General features: G+C 45.6%; 1 long non-coding RNA gene across 1 annotated transcript; it reads left to right on the forward strand.

Annotated features, from left to right (window-relative positions):
• The first annotated feature begins 505 nt into the window (after positions 1-505).
• On the forward strand, positions 506-22,023 carry LOC132341471 (uncharacterized). The gene is made up of 3 exons (XR_009490229.1): positions 506-891; positions 1,830-1,977; positions 19,880-22,023. It is a non-coding gene; the product is annotated as an uncharacterized LOC132341471 (long non-coding RNA).
• The last annotated feature ends 2,047 nt before the right edge of the window (positions 22,024-24,070 follow it).

The following is a 24,070-nucleotide window of genomic DNA, read 5'->3' on the forward strand; positions in this document are numbered from 1 at the left end:
CAGGAGGCATTTTTTTATAGGCATCAGCAACGGCAACAAAGTTATAAAGATTCAAACACCAAGAAGACACTGTCTCCAGAAATGTATATTCCAAGGGATTTCTCTCGTCTGACTAAACCCCAGCAGGAAACATTCCCGGAAATTTTTCACCTGACAAGATTCCAATAATTTTTTCACCGGTTCTGGGAAACGCGATAATATGCTAATGAAGACCCCCTTCCAAAGCTCGAGAGACTGTACAAAAATAGACCCCTTAGAACGGACCCTCGGAGACCCACGGGGACTCTGGTGCGATAAAGACCAGGTCCTAGAGTCTCCCCGGCACTGACCGCCTAGCTCAGGGCCGGATTGCTTGTGGCTTTTTTTTCCCCCAAATTTATACTTTTGATCATTTAATAAATTTCTTTAATTATTAAATCGGAGCATTCATTTATAACACCTGGTAACCCGAGGGAAGCAGCAAGGGCCGAATCAGCTGGGAGTGGCGAGGCGGGCTGGGGAACTTCTTCAGCACCGCAGCTCGCGTCCCGGATAGGAGCCAAGCCGGCTGGAGCTGGAGGACCCGGCGGGGGGGCATCCCTGCGGGCGCCGCTGCTGCTGAACCAGCTGCAGGCTGCAGGGCAGAGGGGCTGGTTGTGAGTTCCAGCTTGAGGGGGGGGCAGCCGCTGTCGCGGAACCAGCTGCATCCCTTGGCGGCGGCAGCGACGGCTCCGCCCCCACCTGCGGTGCAGGGGCGATCCACACGCCGCATGGGGGGAGGAGGAGGAGGCGATTGTACCGTTTGCGCTGGTGGAAGCTAAGGGGCTGGACCCACCGCGGCTCCAGTGGGAATAATTGCTGACTGTAGAAGCGGAGCGGCTAAAGGCTTCAGTCCTTCATGCGCATGCACCGGTAAGCCAGGAGACAGCTGCTCTGGGTGCCCCGTGGGTGATGCTCCCCGCCCCGCGGTGCAGGGGGGTAAAGAACCAGCGGCGGCTGTCCGTAAACTGTTCCCCGGCTGGCCGTGGCGGAGAGGTCGGTGGCCGCCTGCACGGGAGGAGGCGCTCCTCCAAGTCCGGCAGATTTGCTTTGCCTTGGGGTCCGGCCCCTTATTGCTCTGTGTGATAAATGCGTATTTTATGATTGGCTTTTCGCAAATATTAAAATGAATATTATATGCGTTGTGTTAGAAAGTAATGCTGTATTAATTCTCTTAAGTAGTGTGTTAAATATAGTTTTAGGTTATAAAAAATGTTAAAATAGAAACTATGCTATGTAGGATACTTTTTTAAAGAAAGGACTTGCAGCGAGATAGCAGCCACAGGACACCTAAATCTTTCAGAGAAAAAGAATTTATTGGTCTCTTATCAGAAGAAAGGAACTTCCTCCCGCCTCGAAGGCGCTGATAGGATTCAGAGGAAGAAGTTGACGATGACCAGACAGAATCCTGTGTTTGAATGGAATTTATGCATCATGTATGAAGTGTATGAATATGCAACAGGCTATTGTTTTTAAGGGTTAATCCTTTCTTAACGGGTGTCCTTTTTTGGGCTTGTGCTGTCCAGAAAAAGGTACCCGGACATCCGTAACCCTTTGTTTCTATTGTCTTATATTGTCCTAATTCAAATTGTCCAAATTTTTATTACTCTAATTGTATTACTATTTTTATAACCATTTTATTACTATTAAACCTTACAATTTTAAAAAACAGTTGATTGGCGTATTTCACAATTATGGTAGCAGAGGATGGTTAACACCTCGCTGCCGGTGCTTTAGGAGAGTCAGAGTGAGGAAGGCGCGCCCTGCCCTATTTACCAGCCTTGCTCTGTTTCCCCTACTGTGACCGACAGACACAGGTTATGACAGATGCAGGTTACGATCGGTGGACAAAAGGAGGCAATAAAACAAAGAGAAGGGAAAACGCCTCCCTACAACCGCGGTAATTGGATCCCTAAGACTAGTAGTGCGCACAAAGAACCCGGGAAGGAAAAGGGATTGGTAAGTATTTCTTGGGGGGGGGGGGGGGGGCAGTGGGGGAGATGAATGTGTGTGAATGAGGCGGGCTGCCAAGTGAGTGCGGAGTCTCCCATGCTGCGTTTCCATCTTTTCGCGAGAAAAACGGCCAGTAAAGAGATGAAACAAGTGATAAGAGGAGTGAAAGAATCCCCCAGGGTAACTGGGACTGGGTCTCAGGGAGGGGTTGGATCCCTCGGAGGTAGAGAGCAATATTTCCTAGCCCAATCCACTAGGAAACGGGACAGGAGGGGCCCCTAAAAACCTGCTGGGTTGAGGGATTTACATTCCAAGAGCAGGGTTGAGCAGAATTCTGCCGGAGTGAGGATATACCCAAGAGCATCCAGGGTTGGACAACACAGCTAGATTGAGGGGTGAAAATTTTGTCCAACAGTATCCAGGGTTGGACAACACAGCTAGATTGAGGGATAAAAAAAATGCCCAAGAACATCCAGGGTTGGACAACACAGCCAAAAAAATTAAATGCCCAAGAGCATCTGTAGTTGTACCATACCGATGGGTTGAGGGACAGAAAAATGCCCAAGAGCATCTGGGGTTGAACAACACGGCAGGATGGAGGAATATCCAATAGCACCGGGACTGGCCAGTAACACCTAAACTTGTAATAGGGGATGTGAAAGTAAAAGGTACCTTATTGTTGTCTTGTGTGTGTGAGAGTGAGTCACACACAAAATCAGCCTCAATTTCCCGGGCGGGTGGGAAGGGGGGGGCAGTGGAAAGAGGAGTGTGTGACCTGCAAACCAGGCTTTTTTCCCCTTAGCGGGTAGGGGCTTTGGCCGAAGGGTGTGAGTAACCTGTGAACCAGGCTAGTGTGCCCCGGGCGTGTGAGGGGGCCGCAGCTGAAGAGTGTGAGTGACACGCAGACAGCCTCATGGGTGAACGGGCACCGGAGGTGACCAGAGTCAGGGCCCTTCCACGAGGCCCGGAGATACTGAGACCCAGAGGCGAACCCCAAGGCGAGGGAGGGGCCACAGGGACCCGCGATTCTCTGGCGACAGGGATCCACTTTGTGTCTTGAGGGTATGAAAGAATGTGTGGAAGTGAATGAGAAATAAAAGTGAGTGAATGTAGACAAATGTAAGTATAGGTAATGTGGATTGTGCATTTTAAGCCTTACCATATCTCCTTGGAGGGAGGTGTATTGTATTGAAAAGTACTGTGAGAAAAAGGGCTTTTTGAGTGTAAGTAGTTGAAAGAAAAGTGGTATTTAAGCTGTTAGTGAAAGTGAGAAACAGAGGCAGGGGATGAATAGATATGATCTTGAAAATGGAACAGAAAACCAGTAAGCTGGATACAGGGAAAAAAGGGGGAATAAAAGCATACTAGAAGAGATACCCCATGATAGCCCTTTGGGAGTTATGCTAGCAAACAGAAATACAACTCCTTTCAAAATACAGGGTATGCAGAAGTTGATGAGAAAAACATGCAAACTTGTGAATTTAAAAAGAGCATTAGAGTATTTAACACAAAAGAAAGGAGTTATATATTGATTCAAGGTATGCCTTTAGAGTAGCACATACTTTAAGAAAAATTTTAAAAGGGAGATGACTTAATTCAAGAGGAAAAGAATTAGTACATGAGAAACTTATTTTGGAGTTTTTAGAGGCATTAAAATTACCTAAGAGAGATAGCTATAGTACATATTAAGGGGCACCAAAAGATAAAGACACCAGAAATAAGAGGAAATTATTTGGCAGATCAGGAAGCTAAAGATGCAGCAGAAAATGGAGCTGAAAGAGTTAATATTAACTCCAAATGAGGAAAAATTGGAAATTTAAAAATTGGAAGTTTAGGGAAGCAGCGAAAAAAAGAATTAAACGATGCGTGGTGAGCAAGATAAATCAGGGAAATAGAAACATCTTGACGGAAGACAATTAGTTAATGAAATAAACAGGGCAGGAGATATTCCTCCTATTTAATGCCTTTATTAAAAGTGATCAGCTCAAAATAGGGGGGTAGGCAGGTCTGCAGGTTCCTGCCGCCGCTTCCAGCAGTGACTCGGAAGAGGAGAAATGTTCAGCTCTGTCCCCTAGGGGCAGAGCCGGGAGGAGTCCTGTCCTCGCAAGGGCAGTGGGGGTATACCCAGGGTGTAGTATAGTTCACAAGGGTCCCAGGATGAGGGAAGAGACAAGAAAGTTGACTCCATGTATCAGAAGGCTTGATTTATTATTTTATCATAGATAATATATTAAAACTATACTAAAAGAATGGAGGAAAGGATTTCATCAGAAGGCTAAGCTAAGAATAGAATAAGAATGAATAAACAAAGGCTTGTCTCTGACCGAGACAGTCTGGACAGGTGAACTGTGATTGGCCCTTAATTGGAAACAACCAGATGAGACCAATCACAGATTCCCCCTGTTGCATTCCAATCAGCAGATAAGAATTGTTTACAGTTTGTTCCTGAGGCCTCTCAGCTTCTCAGGAGGGAAAAATCCTAAGGAAAGGATTTTTCATAAAATATGTCCGTGACACCCAGAGTTCTCAGTTCGGGTTGTCGGTCCAGGGGGTCCTGGTTCCGACTGACTTCGTTTTTGATCAGGGCGAGGTGTGACCGAGGTTCTCAGTGTCTCTGCCGGCTTCGGACCTCGCCCCTGCTGTCCAAACACCACCCTAACCTCTCAATTCTGCTTTGGCTCATCTCTTTTGGGGTATTTTCCAGGATTTGGTGAGAGTCTTGTCCCAATTCAGTCTGGGTTTTGAGATAAATTTGCATGTCTCCTGAGATGCAAATTCTCCTCCCTCCCCACCGTCCGGGGTGGGGGGGGGGTGTCATCTTGGCAGCAGGCAAGGGTGGTACTGAAAAAAAGAATTCTCCACAATAGAGTTAAACGACGATACTCAACGATACTCAACAGGCGATTAAAACATTTAACTAACAAAAGAACTCCTGGCCAGCAATCAGCTCCCAGCCCAACTCCAAACTTCTGCAGCTCCTTATCTTTAAAAAACGGGTAACTCTTTCTTTACTCATAACAGTTAATAAAATGCTTACTAGGGAATATTAGAAGACATGCATCAGAAAACCCAGTGGGATACTCAGGCTTTGTGTGATCATTTTTTTAAGGAACTATGGGTGCATTGGGATTTTTGGAGTAGAAAAACAAGTAACTGAAAGATGTATAATTTGCCAAAGGATAAATAAAAGGGTGATGAGAAAAACAACACGAGAAGGTCGTGAGTTAGCTCGTCGACCATTTCAAAGTATCTAAGCAGAAGTTTGGATTTGTTAAACTCTGGATTTATTTGTAAAAAACCCCGTTTAATCCAGAAGAAAAAGAATATACCACATGCTGGGGGGGGGGGGGGGAAGACTGTAAGAAAATAACATCTTTAAAAAGCAATAAAAGAGAAACGGTGAAAGAAAAAGGCTGGGAACAAAATATTACATCATGCATTCCCATTTGTTCCCCCACTCGTTCGCGGGTGCACCACACCCCCAGCCCCTGTGCCGGCTCCGGCACAGTCCGTGTGCCCCAGTCCGGCCGCCCGACCCGCGGCCACTCTGCTGGCCGTGCCGGCGGGGGTGGGGGCCTATCTTGCCGTGCGGACTGTGGTCACCGCTCCGACCGCACCGAGGGGAGGTCCCGTCTGTCCCATCCCCGGCTGCCCTGCCCGGGCCAGCTACCGCCGCTGCAGCCGGGGTCTCTCGCCTGTTTTGCCTCTGCCGGATCAGCCACCATTAGCCATGCGGGGGCTATCCACGCTCCAGCTCGGTCTGCACCGGAACACCCCCTCGGGCGATTCCGCCTGCAGACACCGCCTTTGGAGGACCGAGACTCGGCGCTATGCCGAGTCCCACCCCTCCTGCCCCGAGCTCCGTTCCCTTAGTAACCACAGCTCCGGCTGGTCAGGGGAACTCTCTAAAGGAATCACCTTATCGAAACATTAAAAGTTCAGTTAAAAGAAAGCCCTCTCCTGATTTTTCCTAAAAATACAGGAGAAAGGCTATAGAAGATAAAAATCAAAAAACAATGGGATAACGGGATTGGTCTAATTCCATTAAGAGAGGTTCCCATAGGAGGGGGTGGACCGGGGTTTGTAAATGCTCCTTTGACTTCGTCTGAGGTCAGAAATTTTAAGAAATAAATAAAAGGGTTATTTTGGAGGATCCCATAGGCATAGTTGAACAATTAGACCAAATTTTAGGTCCAAACATTTACACTTGAGAAGAGATGCGGTCTATAATGAAAATAATACTTTTCTCAGGAAGAAAGGCAATTAATCAGAGCAGCTGGAATAAAAGCTTGGGGAAAAAAAAAGATAATCCGCAGGGACCCCCAGAGAAGACAAAATGCCAACTGCACCTCCTGAGTAGGGTCAAAATAATGAGGAGGGGAGTAAACACATGAATAATTATCCTAATGACATAATCAAGGGAATAAATGAGACAGCATATCAAAGGCGAAATGCAAAAAAAGGTTTTTAAGGGACAGCTTTTTAGAGGGGAAAGAAGAAACTCCAACTAAATAGATAAGGAAACAAGAGAAATAGCAAAATAGTCCTAAGTAAGCGGAAGATCTGAAAATCTTTTAAGAGATGGGCACAGAGGAGGAATAGGGAGGTCATAGGCTCTATTTGCTTTTAGGGGACAAATACCATCTGGAGCCTGTGATAACTTTAAAAGTGGGTCCCCAAGAAGAAGAATTGGAATTTGTAATAGACACAGGGGCCTGTTAAATATTCCAAAAGGCTATAGTGTGAGCAAACATACAGTGAAAGTAACAGGGGAAAAAGGAGAAAGTTTTACAGTTCCGGTCATTAAAGATGTGGTAATTGAGGGAGGAAACTAAAATTTGGATGGGAGATGTCTTGTTGGTCCCAGGGGCAGGTATCAACTCATTGGGGAGAGTCTTACAAGTGCAATTAGGAATAGGTGTTATATCAGAAAATGGGAAAATGTCAGCTAGAATTTTAAAATTAGGCCAAGAGGATGAAGAAAAAAATCAACAAGGAAGTTTGGATTGGGGAAGGAAATAGGGAAGGATTAAATATCGACCCCATAATGGGTTACAATAGAGAGAGAAGATTGTCCCATACGTGTATGTCAGTACCCAATATCTTTAGAAGGAAGGGAAAGTTTGAAGCCAGTAATAGAAAGACTAATAAAGGATGGGACATTGGAACCTTGTGTGTCTCCTCATAATACCCTGATTCTCCCATTAAAGAAGTTCAATGGGAGTTATAGACTAGTACAATATTTAAGGGAGTTTAATAAAAGAACCTGGACTCACTACCCAGTGGTACCAAATCCTTATACTCTTCTAAGTCCCACCCCAGCATCAGTGGTTCAGTGTGGTGGATCTTAAAGATGCTTTTTGGGCTTGCCCACTAGCCAAGGAGAGACAAGATATTTTTGCCTTTGAATGGGACGATCAAAAAACAAAAAAAGAACTGGGAGAAAGCAGCAATTAAGATGGACAAAATTACCACAGGGGTTTATGGAATCCCCAAACTTATTTAGGCAAGCTTTAGAAACAATAATACTAGATTTCCCTACTCCTCCTGGAATGCAAATTATCCAATATGTGGATGATCTTTTACTGTCTGGCGAAGTCGAAGCTGAAGTTGGAGAGGCTACTATACAACTTTTAAATTTTCTCGGGGAAAAAGGATTAAGGGTATCAAAAGGGAAACTGTAATTTGTAGAACCAGAGGTAAAATATCTTAGACGCTTAATAAATAAAGGTAGCTGGAAAGCCAACCATGAGAGAATTGTAGGAATTTTATCCCTTCTCCCTCCCTCTTCAAAGAGGGAGATCAGAAAATTACTTGGATTATTGAAATATTATAGATTAATGATTGAGGGGTACACACAGGAAATAAAATTTGTGCATGAAAAATTGACAGAGGGAGATGATATAAAATGGACCAAGGAAGATATTGTTAAATTAAAAGAGTTGAAGTTTAAACTAGCTTAAGTACCAGCTTAAAGCTTACCCTTGTTAGAAAAATCCTTTATCATTTATACATAACTATAGAAAATGGAGTAGCTCATAAAATTTTAATTCAGGAGTGAGGAAGAGTAAAAAAATGTCTAGTAGCTTATATGTCAAAGATGTTAGACCCAGTAAGCCACAGCTAGCCAGTATGTATTTAAGTTATAACAGCTACTGCAATCCTAGTAAAAAAAAAGTTGTAAGGTTACTTTCGGAAGTAAATTAGTTGGGTACACCTCCTACCGTCTGAGGTGTGTTGAATAAGAAAAAAAAAAAGAGTAAGAAGAGAAGAAAGAGAGAAGTTGAAGTAGCGGGGTGGTTAGCAAACTCTGGGATGTTGGAATGTGGAATGATGACACCTTGGTGCTAGAAGAGAGCAGAAGTGTGAATGCGGGTTTTTTGCATGAAAGGCAGGGAAGTGTCTTAACACATGGTTGTTAGGAGGTTATGCAATGCCAAACTGGGGTCCAGAAAGGGTTTAGCAGAACGGGCCCTCCTTGAAGAGAAAAGAGGATAAGTTGACTATAGAAAGAAAAAGAATGTCAGGAGTTAAATAAACAGGGCAGGAGATCTTTCTCCTTTTTAATGCCTTTATTAAAAATCAGCTCAGGTGGGAAGAATCGACCGGTCGTGCTCACACCGCCACTGCTTCCAGGAGTGGCATGGAGGAGGAGGAAAAGTGCACCTTTGTCCGCTGGTCTGCAGGCAGAGCTGAGGCTTCCTTCCTCGTGAGAGCACCAGGAGATTCCCACTTTTTCGGTTTGACATTCGAGGTCCTCTTTCTAGCTGACATTTTTTAGGTTAGGGTGAAAGGTAAAAAGGGTCTCAGCGGACACTGGATTCTGTTCCTCACATCTAGACATCACTTCGATCTCTTAATTTCGTGTTGGCTCATTGTTTTTAGGGGATTTTGCTAGGTTTGGTGAGGGGTTTCCTCATTTGCATGCCAACCCCGTTGTCCCCTCCTCCTCACCGTCGGGGGGGGGGGGGGGGGGGGAGGCGTGCCATCCTCCAGGAAGCAGCAGGGTGGTACTCGACAAAGGGGGATTTCCAACCATCAACACCAGGTATTTAACAAAAAACTATTAACAACAGGTGATTACAACATGAAATGATCAACAACAAACAGTTAGAACTCCACCCTGGCAGCAATTGGTGTAACTTGTGAACTCTGCAATCTTTTAAAAAAATGGGCAACTTTTCTACTCATAATAAGGAGCACCTGAGGGTGCCAAGTTTTGAGGTTGTCAAGGTTAGGAGGTGTCTGACTGCTCCCTACGAGTGGCGGGGTCTCGGGGGCTGTGGCAGGGACCGATTCATGGAGGTGACCCGGCAGCAGTGCTGGGAGCAGATTACACAGGTTTGCCAGCCAGGAGTGGGCTGGCTCAGTGGAGAAACTGCCGAGGTGGCTCCCAGACTGTCGGGGTCCCGAGTCCAGGATGGCAGCATTGGCCCCTGTTATAAATGATCAAATCGGCAGCCAAATTTATAAAAAAAAATTTATAAATTTATTAGATCGACAACCAAAAATAGAATATTATAAAACCGCCACAGCCAAGACAGCGTCAACCCCGGGCTTTGACGCTGGGTGAACTTGGGACAGACCGATGTAGTGTCAGAGTCTCCCCAGAGTGTCACACCAACTGCTCCAGGTATCCAGCTTATATAGCGTTTATTCTGCCTGGAGCAGAAATGACCTAAGATTTCTGTAAGTTCCTCCATATGTATAATGGGAACTGTACAGATTCAGTCCCTTACAAAAAGTCAGTCCATAGGTTTGGATGGCTATCTGGGCTCCTCGAAATTGTCCTCTTTTCAGCTGTAGCCAGGATGTCGCTGTTGTTCAGTGAATGCTCTGAACATTCTTGGGAAATGGTCGCTGATCACCCAGGAAGGACTCATTCACTTGTAAATGGTCATGATTTTATCTGGGTGAGTCCGGGAAATCTTTTGAAAATGAAAAGCCCTGCTTCTGGCCATGGGGGTCAGATGCATGGTTGGATCTTTATAATTTTTATACAATTTCCAAAGCATGAATTATCTACATCATATACTACAATCCCTCCCCATTTATTTTACCCATTTAATTCATGCTTCTACTTTATTAATTTTCTATTTCTACCCACCACCACTGAGGGTTCCTCACAAGCGGAGTACCCCTTACACTATTCGGTATTCCCCTTGTGGGATGCCCTGATACACTACACTACTTCTTTCTTCTGTGTTTTTTCTTTCAAACCTTGCCAATGCTTCTGCAGCATTGCTGGCATACCTTCTCTCCCTAAGCCTCATGATCTTCGATGCATCACCTCTGGAAGCTCCCTCCGAGTCTATGGGGACTATTGCAATCTGCATTCCCCTGACTACAGAGTGGATCAGTCTGATAAAACATGGAATCAGACAGGGTAGGAATAGGATCCCGGCTACTGAACAGAGAATGAGAAATATTACCTTGTTCCACCATGCTCCATTGAATAAATTGTCCCGCCAGGAGGACTGCAAAATCGAATTCCATTTTTGGACGGGGACATGGGCCACCTTTTTTATTTCGGCCGCCAAACCTCTTATGGTTTCCCCATAATCATCAATCTCAATGCAACATTCCGATTCATTAAATTTCCCACACACCCCTTCCTCTTCGGCCAACAAATAGTCTAATGCTATTCGATTCTGGTACACAAAGGCTCTCACCCGAGTGTGCTGCTGACTTAGTAAGTCCAGGGCTTCTGAGGTGTGATTCGATACAATTTTCATAACTGCTTGCAATCTGATCAGCTTGTTCAGTAGGTAAATCGGGGTCCTATGTCCATAGCTTCCATCCTGTGCCCACGTGGCCGGCCCATAATAATCCATCATTCTTGCCACTGGCCACTCCTCTTCCCCCCAGGCTTGCCTCACGCTTATCACCGGTATCATCTTCTTCAGACTCTTCCTCTCCCTTTTCAAGGTCTCATACAACGGAGCCCCTAACAGATTGCTTTTTGTCCTTGGGAGAGTGAAGAAAACTGGCCTGATGATACCTAGAGTGCAAGACCCTTTCCACCTCGGGGGTAATTCACTGTATGCCTTCTTTCCACAGATCCAATAAACCCCATCCGGTGCTTTCCATTTAATGTCTATTTTCCCTGGGTCTCCCCAGAATTCTCTCACACTTTACAAGGATTGGAAAGGGTTGGCTCCTGGACTTTGAACCCAGCATAATCCTGTTCTCTCGTCCCACTCACAATTTGTATCATTTTTCAGACTCCAATACCCCAAAGGAGGGGCAGGGAGCCATACCTTTCTTTTTGAATCAGAATTCACCGTCAAAGTAGACACACAGGGAGTGTATCGTACCATTTCCATGTATTCTCTCCCTTCCCGACTGACACAAATTGAGCTAATCACTCTTTGGTCCAAAACCCACCCCTCAGGCCTCTGTACCAATTTTGAGACCCTCGGGCTGTCCCATTTCAGAAGTTGCTCAGGATCCAAACCTTCCCCTTTCCAGGGCCATTTCTCAGCAGATTTCAGCCCCCCACAAATCCAGCAGTTCGATAAACCCAATTCTGTTGCTATTTCTTGAATCAGATAAATGAATAAGTTCCTGTCCGGGGAAGGAAATTCCCCATCAGCATATTGTTTTTCCAAGGCCTCATACTGTTCACTCAGTGTTTTCAACCTTTCCTGCTCAATCCTCTGTTTCCTCAATTCTGACTCCCTTCTCCTCATTTCTTGAATAATTTCTTTCTTTTTCCCTTCAGGATCCTCATCATCTTTGTTGTTTGCAAAACAAATCACCCTATCATATTGCAGGCCCACCATATCATCCTTTGCTTGTGCCAGATCCAATATGAGTGGGTTCTTTTTCCCGGTAACTTTATTATCAAATTTTGTATTCCTTGTTACCCAATACATTTTCCCATTCATCGTGCATATCCCCAACCTTGTGCTATCATAGCACAAAGGGTTCGCCTGGTGATATGCAATAAAGATTGATTCCATCTTTCCCCCGACCAACATAGTTCAGTTACACTGGTCACAAATAGGAATTGACACTTGTTCTGCATCACGTTTTTTCCTCTGGAACCCGTGATTGTTTGATTGCCCGTTCCTTAACCCTGCCTCGGGATTGATGCACCAAGTCCCGCTTTCCAATTCACACAATTTCACCCGAGTACCATTTTTCCAACAGTACCTGCTAGTTCCGTTCAGGCATTCCTCTGGGGCTTGGTATGTCGAGAATCCCCCGTCCCCGGCGACTGGGACCACTTGAGTGCAATTTCCACACTCATCCACAGAGCTTCCGTTGTTCCTGGGGATCTCAGTGCTCAGACTCTGCGTCCTGCAGATGACTAGGCTCAGGCCAATCTGGATTCCCACTAGGCGTACTCCTCTGCCTTTGCCTCCGCCCCCTGGGGTGCCACCAGCGGCGAGGAAGACCATCTTCGCAGCAGCAGGAGTACTCTTCAGGTAAGGCCCCCTCGGACCTAGCCACATACCTCCTCTTAAAGGCGCCCCACCGAGACACCCTGATTGCATCGGAACTGCAAGGGACCCTGATGGATTTACGGCACTCCACATCCAGAATTTCTGCTTGGGACCTAAGCTTCCCACGCACCCCGTTTTGAAAAATACGAAACCACTCCTGAGAATCTAATTCAATGATACCCAGACTTGTGGCTAAGGTCAGGATACAGTCAGTCAACTCGAGTTCCTCCTCCAAACACTGAGTGCACAGTCCTTTCAGCATCTGTCCCCTTCTGCAACGGATCACAGAAACCCCTTGACAATATTCACACTTAAAGTACACAAACGGATAGCATACACAATCTGACAGTATACAACTTATCTGCCCCTTGTTGGTCATTTATGAGGACGTTGGAGTCGGATTTTCAAATCACCGGGGGAAGAAGTGACCCTCCAGTCAGGTGCTTCCTCCTGCTGCTCGGCTTTCTTCACCCTAGACGCATGTGTCCAGCCCTTCTCCGCTGTCCGAATGGCCGTGTCTGTTGTCAGGAGCACAAGAAAAGGACCTTCCCAGTGAGGAGAGAGCGGTGCCTCTTTCCACACTTTTACAAACACCTTGTCCCCTGGCTAAATTTTGTGAATAGTGAACCCCAGAGGAGCACTCTGTGTCACTATTCCCTGTTTTCGGAGTTCCTGTAAGTTTCTGTTGATCGCAACCAGGTATGGTTGAATCTGACCATCCTCAAATCTGGAGTGTCCCACCGGCATTCCATGCTTGTATGGCATCCCATACAGCATTTCGAACGGTGAGAGCCCCGTTTCTGAATGAGGCATGGTTCGGATATTAAGCAAAGCCAACGGCAGACACTTCAACCAGGACATCTTTGTCTCCAAAATCAATTTTGATAACTGTGCCTTCAAAGTTTTATTCATTCTTTCCACTTGTCCTGAACTCTGGGAGTGCCACAGAGTGTGGTACTCCCACTGAATGCCCAAAGCCTCAGCCATTTGCTTAATACCTTTGATGTAAAATGTGTTCCCTGATCCGAATCAATGTAACTCACTACCCCATATCGGGGTACAATCTCCTCCAGTAATTTTCTGGCCACCGTCTGGGCCGTTGCTCGAGAGCTGGGGAAGGCTTCTACCCAATGAGTCAATTTATCCACAATCACCAATACAAATTTGAACCTTCCCACTTTTGGCAATTCAGTAAAATATACTTGAATTCTTTCAAATGGTCGGTACGCAATGGGGCGACTCCCCAGGGCAGCCTTCCTGGCTCTTGATTTGTTTATCTTTTGACAAATCAAACACCCTTGTACCTCCTGTCTCGCCAATTCATAAATTCCCTTGCACCCGAAAAATTTTAGAAATTGCTCTGCCAGGGCCTGTGTCCCCCAGTGTGTTTTCTGGTGCAACCTTCACAAAATTCTCCTAGTAAATCCTCTGGAAACTAGTTCCCTCCCATCAGGTAGCCTCCACTTACCTTCTTTCAGTTCACCTCCAATCTTTTCAGAACATTCAATTTCCTTTGGGGAGGGCTGAGGGGAATCGTCAGGGGTTTCTTCCCTTTCAAGCTCTGGGGTACTTACCACCATAAGTGCCACAGTTTTGGCCTCCTGAACTGCCAAATTGTTCCCTCTGGTTCGAAACTGAGTTCCTGTCTGATGCCCCTTCACATGGACCACCGCAATTCCTTCTGGCCCTCTCAGAGCTTCCAGAATTTTTCGGATCAATTCCCTATGCGTCAGTTCTTTTCCCCTCCTATTGATCAGCCCCCTTTCTTCTCAAATCTTTCCGAATGTATGAACCACCCTGATGGCATACCTCGAATCGGTGAAAATTGTTCCCTTTCTCCCTTTCAGTCTTTTCAATGCCCTCAAATCCGCATACAATTTGCATGCTTGTGCAGACCAGCCTGCATTCAGGGGACCTGCCTCTATCACTTTCCCTGTCATCCCGTCCACAACCACGTATCCTGACTTCCTTTTCCCTTCAACCACTCTGCTTGACCCGTCTACAAACCACTTTTCCCCTTCATCAAGTTCCTCTTCTTCTAAATCCTCCCTGATCTTGGTTTGCAGCTCGACTGTTTCCACGCAGTCATGAGCTAGTTTCTCTGCCGCCTCTCCAAACAGAAACTGTGCAGGGTTCTGCGCAGTCGTTGTTTTCAATTCCAAGTCCTGTGAGTGAATCAAAATGGCCTCATACTTCAGCAACCTTGCATCTGTGAGCCATTTGTCCGCTTTCTGTTGTAGTATACCCCGCATATTGTGCAGAACAAATACTACCAGCGGTGCTCCAAAAGTCACCTTTTTTGCTTCCTCCACTAGCAAAGCCACCGCTACAATAGCCTGCAAACACGTGGGCCAGCCTCTGCTGACCGGGTCCAAAAGCCGGGACAAGTACCCTACAGGCTGCCTGATCCCCGCCCAGTCTTCCGTCAGCACCCCATGTGCTGTGTGGTTGCTAGTGTCCACAAACAACTGAGAAGGTTTCCTGACATCAGGGGGGCTCAACACTGGCGCTGCAGTGAGCGCCTCCTTGACCCCCTTAAACTCTTCTTCATCTTTTTGTGTCCATTTGATCCTGTCGGTGGTGAGTTTCTCATAGAGAAATTTCACCTTGTCACTATAACTTTCAATCCACTGCTGACAATACCCCAACAATCCCAAAAGCTGCCGGACCTCCCTTTTCGTCTGCGGGGGTGGTAAGACAATAATCCCTGCCACCCTCTCTGGATCCAATTTCTTTTTCCCCTTTGTTAACCAATGCCCCAGATATCTGACCTCCGGTTCTGTGAACTGCAATTTCAATTTTGAAACTTTCAGTCCCTTTTCTCCCAAAAAATTCAAAAGCCCAATTGTGTTTGTCCTTACCTCCTCCTCCCCTTTCCCTGCAACCAGCAAGTCATCTACGTATTGTAGAAGCTTTGTTCCTTCCGTGGGTACAAACTCACTCAAAACCTGCTCAAGTGCCTGCCCAAATAAATTTGGAGAATCCACGAAGCCCTGAGGCAATGAAGTCCACCTGAGCTGCTGCTTCCTATTTGTCTCCAGATCTTCTCATTGAAATGCGAAATAATCACGACTGCCCTCATCCAGAGGACATGTCCAGAAAGCATCCCTTAAATCAATCATGCTGTACCACGTATCTTCAGGGGAGAGATTGTTTAACAAAGTGTAAGGATTCGACACAGTGGGAAACAGAGCCTTAGTTCTCTGATTCACAGCCCGTAAATCTTGCACCAGCCTAAAGCTGCTGTCCGGTTTTCTCACTGCCAAAATCGGGGTATTGTGTCATGACATGCAAGGTTCTAATGTTCTTTATTAATTCATCAATCACTGGTTTCAAGCCCCTCCTCCCTTCCATGGAGAGGGGATATTGTTTGACCCTTATAGGGTCTTCAGGTCTTTCAATTTCTACTCAAATCAGTTCTATGTCCAACCTCCCAGCTTCTCCCGGGACATACCACACCCTCGGGTCTATTTTCTCCTCATCAGGGGCAGTGAGGCTGCAAAGTCTCACTTTGAGCTGAGCTTTCTCCACCGCTAGCCCAACCCCCAGAGCAACCATCATGTCCCGCCCCAACAAGTTAAAATCTGCGCCTTTAGCTACTAAAATGTTACCAACGTGTCTTCTGTTTCCCGTGCTTATTTCAACATTTTTTATGATCGGGACCTCAAAAGGGTCCCCTTTTGCTCCTGTCACCACCATGGAATCATTGCTCAAAGAGCATCCCTTTGGTATTTGTAACACCGTTGTCCACTCTGCTCCTGAATCCACCATAAACTGTAATTCCTCTTTGTAGGGTCCCACTTTTAATTTTATCAAGGGCTCCCTAGATGTTCTGGGACTCAAATTGAAAAGCCCCTGACACCTCTAATCTTCCTGAAACACTGCCTGATCCTTGGCTCTGTTTGGGCAATTTCGTTTAATGTGCCCCTTTTGTTTGCAGTAATACCATTCAAACTCCCGCTTTTGCTCCCCGGAACCTTTGTCCTGAGCCTGAGTTGGACCTGTTTTCTTTGTCAACGCCTTTTTCGCCGCATCCTTTCCCCGTTCCTGTTTCTGAGCCTCTCTCACCGCTGCCACCAGGACTTTAGCTTGTATTTTCTGCCTCTCCTCATCCCTGCGCATGTAAACTTTCTGAGCTTCATGCAACAATTCCTGCAACCCCTGTTCCTGCCAGCCATCTATTTCCTCCAACTTCTTTCGAATATCTTCCCAAGATTTTGCCAGAAACTGAGTTTTCAACAACACCATCCCCACCGGGGAATCAGGGTCCGTCCCTGAATACATCCTCAAACCCTTCCGGAGTCTCTCCAACCACTCCGTAGGTGTTTCATCCTTCCCTTGACGTTCTCTGAGCACCTTGCTCATGTTCTGCCCTTTCAATACTGCCTCCCTGATACCTTGAATCACCATATTTCTCAGATTTATCATCCTCTGCCTCCCCTCTTCTGTCTGGGCTTCCCAAGACGGCTTTTGGTTCGGCCACCTCTCCTCCCCGGACCCCCTGTTTGGGTTCCGCTTTTCCCAATCCCTGATCGCAGCTGACCGGATCATGTCTCTCTCCTCGTTATTAAATAATGACCTGAAGATCGCTTGGAGATCCTCATAAGTGTAAATGCTTGTTCCCAAAAATTCATCCAACCTCTCCGCTACTCCTAGCGGGTCATTCATCAGCTTTCCCATCTCCTTTTTGAATGCCCTTACATCACTGGTGTCAGTCGGGTGTGGACATATCCAATCACCCCTGGGGCCGTTGGTACCTCCCGTAAGGGATAGATACCAAGTTTTTCCTCCTCATCCCCACTTTCCCCCATGGTCGACCTCCTCGTTCTTCTCCTAGTTCAGCGTGCCGGGGGAGAGTCATCCCTGGGGACACCCGCCCCCTTCTCCTCGACCTTCGGGGATACTTGTGGCTGCGGCTGCTCTGCAGCTGCGTGGCCATGTGGGGGAGTGGATGCCGCCGCTTGTTCTGGTGGCGGCAGTGATGCAATCGCCTGAACTTGCAGCACCCCCACCTCGGGAGGCATTCCTGGCGCCGCTTGTGCTAGAGCAGGACCTGGCTGCTGTGGAGTCACAAGGTAAGGTGGTGGAAGATTTTCCAATGGTTCCCACTCCCTCCCTGCTTTCGCTGCACACTGGCAGGCTCTCACTGGGTACAGGCTCGGGCGAGCATGCCTCCACATGTCTGCATACTCAATTTCCTCCGGGTCCCGCAGACTGCGACCGTTCACGTGGTCAAACAAGGACTCACAGGTCCAACTTTCAAACATGCCGAATATCGGCCAAACCACGTACCGTCCGATCTCCCTCCCTCCCCATTTCTCCATACTAAAATGAATAATCTTTTCCTTGGATTTCCCCCACCTCTGTGGATTCTCATCCCAGTGTTCCAGCATCCACCCCAGAGGACTGTCTCGAGGTCTTTCTGGTAACACTCTCCCGGGGACCTGAGGGATTTTCTCCTGGGTTTTATTTTGTCCCTTGCTTTTTCCCAACCCCATTTTCTCAAAGAAGGTTACGAATTTCCTTACCTTTTGTTGTTTTCCTGGGACTTTCATCTCGAGTCCCAATCCTTTCTCCAACATCGGGTTTCCCGGCTCACGAAAAGTCACCAGCCTGACCAAGTCGGACAGTTGACTGCCCTGTCAACTTGTAGGTAGATTTTCTCACCTGTTTCCTCCGGTTTCAGAAGGTGTATGAATTCCTGGACCTTTCCAGGCTCGCTTCTCCCCTTCCGATCCCAAACGTGATCGGTTTTCCCCCTAGACTCTTCCCGAGCCCCAGGTCTCATGTGTTTCAAACCAGAACCTCTCACTTCCCCCTTGACTGGCAGTTTCCCTCACGGGATAGCAGAACCGCACTCGCTCCGTGAAAATGTCATGTCTCACACACGCATCCGATCACGCTCCACACAACCACGCAATACCTACGGTCCTTTTCCTGCGTGGAATTCTTCGTGCACGTTGATTTTTACGGATGAAAAAGCCTCGGATCTCGGAGATCTCTAGATCTTTCCGAGTCGAGAATGGGCCCTTATCTCCCTTGGCTGTGGCTCTGTTAGCACGCGGCTCCAATCATCATCCGCGGCTCTGGTCTGTGATTTTTTGTGGATCTGATTGGTTCCGAAATCTGATTCCCATCCAGGCTGCTAAAACTAGCGGGGCGCCCCCCGGGTGGGAAAAGGGGTTCCCGGACCCCAATATTAGATCACATCTGGCTGTCACCAATTTGTTATAAATGATCAAATTGGCAGCCAAATTTATAAAAAAAATTTTATAAATGTATTAGATCGACAACCAAAAATAGAATATTATAAAACCGCCACAGCCAAGACAGCGTCAACCCCGGACTTTGACGCTGGGAGAACTTGGGACAGACCAACGTAGTGTCAGCGTGTCCCCAGAGTGTCATACCAACTGCTCCAGGTAGTCAGCTTATATACAGTTTATTCTGCCTGGAGCAGAAATGACCTAAGATTTCTGTAAGTTGCTACATATGTATAACGGGAACTGTACAGATGCAGTCCCGTACAAAAGTAAGTCCATAGGTTTGGATGGCTATCTGGGCTCCTCAAAATTGTCCTCCTTTCAGCTGTAGCCAAGACATCTCCCAGGTGTTGTTCAGTGAATGCTCTGGACATTCTTGGGAAATGGTCGATGATCACCCAGGAAGGACTCATTCATTCGTTAATGGTCATGATTTTATCTGGGCGAGTCCGGGAAATCTTTTGGAAATGAAAAGCCCTGCTTCTGGCCATGGGGGTCAGATGCATGGTTGGATCTTTATAATTTTTATACAATTTCCAAAGCATGAATTATCTACATCATATACTACAGCCCCGATAAGTTGGCCAAGAGAGAGAGGAGGAAAGAGAAAGAGAGAGAAGAAGAGAGAGGGGGCAAAAGGGACCCAAGGCATGCTCCCAGGGTCCCCATGCCCGTGGCTTTTCTCCCCTGCTCCGGCCCTGCAGCGAAGTGGCAGCAGGGGGAAGGGCAAAGAACAGCATTGACAGCAAGGCTGTGAAAAAAGGGGGAGGGGACTAGCACTAAAAGATAAAATAAAAGCAGAGATAACTGACTCTCCAAACCCCACAAAGTGTTTTTTTTTTCTTAAGTAAGACGGGTTTTTTTGGTGTGTTTTGTTTGCTGTTAAAAAGAAGAAGTTTTTTTCCTGAAGAAGGGGTTTGTAAGGCTAAAACAATTAAATGTTGCCCAAAAAGTAAAAAGCAATAGATGTGATACATCTCATGTTAAAATTGGTCTGGCCTTTGTTATTTAACTAACTGTAACTCACAGAAAGAAGAATTTGCCTCTGCAGCTATTAGCACAGCTGGATATAAGAAGAGGCTGCTGTGGAGAAAGCTTTTAGTAAACCCAGAAAGTCTGGAAGAAAAGTGAATGGTAAAAGTTAATACAGTATTGTCTTTTTTTATTACTATGCTATTAAGAAGTCCTTTCCAGGTACTACTGAAGCATCAATCTGAATCACGGGAAGAGGGTGAATTCATGCCAGCAGAATCAAAGGACTCGTGAAGGAACCTGAGGAATGGACTATCACATTTAAACCGGGTGATACCGAACTGACTTCCCAATAGGGACTGAGTGGTAATAGTTTGGGAAAACCCAAATGATCTAAGAAATGTATAAAAAATAACACCTAATTAAGAAATAAGGCAACGCTTATATCACTGGTTTCGAGCACTGCCTGAATAAGACATCTCCTTGGGGAGGAATACTTCAGACAGAGGGGTCAAGACTGTTTTTGTATTCTGACCTTAGCCTGTGAATTGTACAGGGAAGAAGGGGAATTACTATTTCCATCAGTACCATACTGTAAACTTTATTTGATTCATTCCAGTACTGGACATGCTAGCTGGGTTATAAGTAAATGCTTGAATTGTGGGAATAATTAGTATTGTAGTTCACAAAATTTATTCTCTTATTGCAAGAAGTGTTAAAGTAATAACTTTGTTTTGTGGATGGGAATATTAGTGCCTGTTGAATGAGAGATGCCTGAGGAACGGTGGGAAACCACAGTTAAGGGGTGTCAAAAATAATTTGCCTGGAAATTAGTTAAGAGAAAGTGACAAGAAAATAGATGGCAAGACCAGATTGGCATCTGTATTTCTCCACCAAGAAGATCAAATACACCTGCTGTGGGTTGCAACCTCGCAGGCATGGGAGGTGGGAGTATAAGCCATACTGGACCTCTGTTATTCCTGTTTCTGTCACTCATTTGTTGTCTTTTCCCTTTCGGGATACCAGCAAGATCGTGTCACAAATGCTACTGAAAGCATCACATAGAAAGAAACCAAAGTTCCTCTTTTATTACACACACCCATGTCAACAGCCACTGTTATAACCCGTCCAAATTAAGAACCTCTAGGCAAAATGGAGAAAATTATTGGATTACAAGAAACTTAGGAAAAAGTGGTATTAGATTTGGAATTGAATGTCCAAAAGGAGAGAGATGGATTTTTTTTACATTTGATCTTAAAGATATGGTTCAAGATTCAGTAAAAAAACAAATAGTAAACAAAAAGGTAAAACCAACATAGCAATTTAACTCTGTATTAACCCCAAATTATATGTTGAGTCGTATAACAAGACTCCAAGCAGTTATAGAAATGATAGCAAATAAAGCCGCCCAGGCATTAGAGTTAATATCAAGTCAGCTAAGCCAAACAAAAACTGTAGTGTATCAGAATGGGTTGGCTTTGGAATATTTATTGGCCAAAGAAGGGGGTGTTTGTGGAAAGTTTAATATATCAGATTGTTGAAAATTGATGACCACAGAAAAGTCATTCTAGAAACAAGCAAAAGGAATCAAAGAAGAAAAAAATATACATATAATAACCCAGGTACCAGTCCAAAAATTAGAAAACAATGCAAAAACCTAGCTGGGGAGAATGTATTAGAAGAAATTAAGATTTTTCAACTGTCTTGATATTTCTTCCTTGTGTAATCCTCTGTTTTATTTTGCCAGCATAGTCCAGAAGATGCAAGTAGACAAGAAATATTGCTCAAGCCAAATGATTTACAAAGAATAAGAGTGGGGATTATGAAAAATGGGTATTTTATGATTGGCTTTTCACAAATATTAAAATGAATATTATATGTGTTGTGTTAGAAAGTAATGCTGTATTAATTCTCTTAAGTAGTGTGTTAAATATAGTTTTAGGTTATAAAACATGCTAACATAGAAACTATGCTATGTAGGATACTTTTTTTAAAGAAAGGACTTGCAGCGAGATAGCAGCCACAGGACACCTAAATCTTTCAGAGAAAAAGAATTTATTGCCCTCTTATCAGAAGAAACGAACTTCTTCCTGCCTCAAAGGTGCTGTTAGGATTCAGAGGAAGAAGTTGACGATGACCAGACAGAATCCTGTGTTTGAATGGAATTTATGCATCATGTATGAAGTGTATGAATATGCAACAGGCTATTGTTTTTAAGGGTTAATCCTTTCTTAGCGGGTGTCCTTTTTCAGGCTTGTGCTGTCCAGAAAAAGGTACCCGGACATCCGTAACTCTTTGTTTCTATTGTCTCATATTGTCCTAATTCAAATTGTCTAAATTTTTATTACTCTAATTGTATTACTATGTTTATAACCATTTTATTACTATTAAAATTTTAAAATTTTAAAAAACAAGTGCTTGGCATTTTTCACACTCTGTAATGCATCAACCAGATCAGTAGTAGTCAAGGTACACCCCTCCTGAGTTCCTCCAACAGACAAAAACCCAGTGAGGCCCAGGCCTGCAGATTCAGTGAGGTTTGCACATCCATGTGGAAACCATGAATTTTGGTCCAACTGAAAAGCCTGTAGAGACCATCTTCTGACACAGGAAGTCTCTTAAGATGAATCATACATTTCCACATTGTAAGGGTTACATATTCTGGCATAGAAATTTGGATACTCATTTTGCAGGCACCTCTTCCCAACCGCAAGCCCACCCTGGGTTGCAGGCAGTGCTATTGTTGGGAAATGTGTACCCCGCCCCAGCCCTTTGTCTACGAGGACAAAAACGCGGTCCTGAGGGACAGATCTTCTCCGGGAAGACATGGGGAAAGGTCACGTAACCTTTCTGGGGAAACAGAAGGTGTCTGGTTACAAGCGAGCTACGCGGGGGCGCTGTGTGGTCCGAGCAGGGGTCTGATGGTGTTCTGGCGGAGTCCCAGCGGGGTCCTGAGGCATCTCCGCCCATCCTGCGACTCCAAAAAGGGGCGATCGATGTAACACACATTGGGTCACCAATTGTCGTCACAACGGGTCCCTGGCCAGGTAATAATTAGAATTGACTCCATGATTCACAGAAGGCTGATCAATCACTTTATTATACTATTCTTATTAGGAAACCCATTGCTTTCATAGACAGTTATGATACAGGTGGACCTAATTGGTCCTCCAGTCCAAACACCATCACCATTGGCTAATTAAGAAACCACCCTTTGGTAAACAAATCTCTATAACACATTCCACATGTTCACAACAGGTACAGCAGGCTAAGATAAGGATTGTTTCTCATTCTTTTCTTTGATCTTCTCACACCCTTCCCCAGGAAAATGCCTGGGAAAGTTATGTGTTGCTCTCTGTGGCCAGAGAGCTGCTGCCACAAAGGTAGGGTCAAGACATTCTTGCCCTGTGTTCCGCTTTAAAACCCCTTGGCCTTCTTGGGCCCTTTTCCCTGGTAGGACTTCCAGTCATCTGGCTCCTCTGGAGCTGGGTTAGGGGCTCCAGAGCCTGTGTGGATCATTGCCTTCAATGTGCCAGTGATTATCAGCCACTATGGAGCTGGGATACAGGCCCAGGGGAATGGGGTGTACAGGGCAGTGCATTGCCTCACCAAAAGCAAGGCCTGATCTGCCTCTTCCCACACACACACCTGAAGAAATATTTTGAGCCAGCAATCCCTCCAGTCTCTCACACTTAGGACTACCTCACAAGTGTCCTTAACCCTTAATGTTCCTCTTGAGTTCAATTGACATTCTGTCACTGTTTTTAGTTTAGGAGTCCAGAGAAAATGAGTAGTCTCATTAGGAGTATTAATGGCTTCAAACTGACAGAGGGTGGGTTTAGATTAGATATTAAGAAGAAATTCTTTACCATAAGGGTGGTGAGGCACTGGCACGGGTTGCCCAGAGAAGCTGTGTATGCCCCATCCCTGGAAGTGTTCAAGGCCACGTTGGATGAGGCTTTGAGCAACCTGATTTAGTGGAAGGTGTCCCTGCCCACAGGAGGGAGATTGGAACCAGATGATCTTTAAGATCCCTCCCAATCCAAACCATTCAATGATTCTATGATACAGACAACATGTGAGTGCTTCCATCTCACTACAACTCAGATGGGATAGTTTGGGCCTTTGTTGACTGGACATCTCACAAGTCCCAAGTTGATTGCTGCCCTTCCTCTGTGCTTCCCTCCTCCCAATTAAAGAAGCCTGGTTCCAGTGCTTCTCAACTCCCATCTGTTCTGTAAGGGCCCCCCATCCCACCCAAACTGACAGATACTCCAGGGTAGCTCCAAGGAAGTGAAGTAGAATTATGTTGCTGTCTTGGCTGAATCATGCACTAAAGCTGTAACACTCGAATGGACAGTGCATTGTATCTGCAATGGACATGGCAATGCTAATTCATAGAACATGCTCTCA

The sequence above is a fragment of the Haemorhous mexicanus genome, chromosome W, assembly GCF_027477595.1.
Source record: "Haemorhous mexicanus isolate bHaeMex1 chromosome W, bHaeMex1.pri, whole genome shotgun sequence".
In the NCBI taxonomy this organism is placed as follows: domain Eukaryota; kingdom Metazoa; phylum Chordata; class Aves; order Passeriformes; family Fringillidae; genus Haemorhous; species Haemorhous mexicanus.